At 30.9% G+C, this 1,018-nt stretch overlaps 1 non-coding gene across 1 annotated transcript; it reads left to right on the top strand.

The window, feature by feature from the left end:
- Positions 1–339: 339 nt before the first annotated feature.
- LOC115836028 lies at positions 340–445 on the top strand. The gene has a single exon (XR_004031032.1). It is a non-coding gene; the product is annotated as a U6 spliceosomal RNA (small nuclear RNA).
- The last annotated feature ends 573 nt before the right edge of the window (positions 446–1,018 follow it).

Raw genomic sequence — 1,018 nt, 5'->3', positions numbered from 1 at the left:
CACAGAAAGATATGTGTGTGTGTATATATATACACACATATGTAAAAATTCAATGGCTCCCATTACACACAAAACAATATCCAAACTATTTGGTAGAGTTCTTGAGGGTTCCTAAATATCTTTTTAAACTTACGTTTTGAATGTTACCTCCTTTCCTACCACTCAAAGTCAGATATAGGATTGTAGGTAAAATATAGGATGGCCAGTTAAATTTCAATTTAAGTTTTAGTATATAATTTATATATATATAGTATATATAATTTAATATATAATTTCAGTAAATTGCTTGGGATGAACTTGTACTAAAAAAATAGTTTATCTAACTGAAATTTAACTGGGATGCTCACTTCAGCAGCACATATACTAAAATTGGAACAATACAGAGATTACATAGCCCCTGTGCAAGGATGACACAAATTCATGAAACATTCCATGTAAAACTTTTCTTAAAAGAAATCTATATATAAATAAGTATACAAATAATCAGCTCAGTGAAAATTTTAACTTTTCCTATTTTTCACAATGATCTGTCAAATTCACTATCAATAAGTCAAATTTGATTTTTACAGAAAAAAAAAAGTCCCTTAAGTGCCTAATACTGTGTTTTCCACTGTATAAAAGAGTGAAATTATACAGGGACTCAAAACTTATTGATGATAAAATAAGAAAATTATGGGAAATTTACATAAAGCCAGGTATTTATAAGAAAACACACACCAAAAAAATACCAACAACATGAGTAAGCACTGGTTCACCTTAGTCACATTCATAGTACAGCAGAGACTACCTGAATCCAAATTCAGGCTCTGCTACTTATTAACATACACCTCTGTATGCCTCAGTTTTTTCAACTATAAAATGAGAGCCCTATCTCCCAAGGTGACGGTGAGGATTTAGAGAATTAGTACCCATTCAATGCTTAGAACAATGCCTGACACATGGCAAACATTCAGTAAATGCTAACTCTTACTATTCTTAGAATATTTCTGAGTTTGATTTCCTTAGGCCTAACTGCAAC

This window comes from Nomascus leucogenys, chromosome 1a (assembly GCF_006542625.1).
Source record: "Nomascus leucogenys isolate Asia chromosome 1a, Asia_NLE_v1, whole genome shotgun sequence".
Taxonomy (NCBI): domain Eukaryota; kingdom Metazoa; phylum Chordata; class Mammalia; order Primates; family Hylobatidae; genus Nomascus; species Nomascus leucogenys.
The sequence above is the reverse complement of the archived record's forward strand: the minus strand, read 5'-3'. Positions and strand labels throughout refer to the sequence as shown.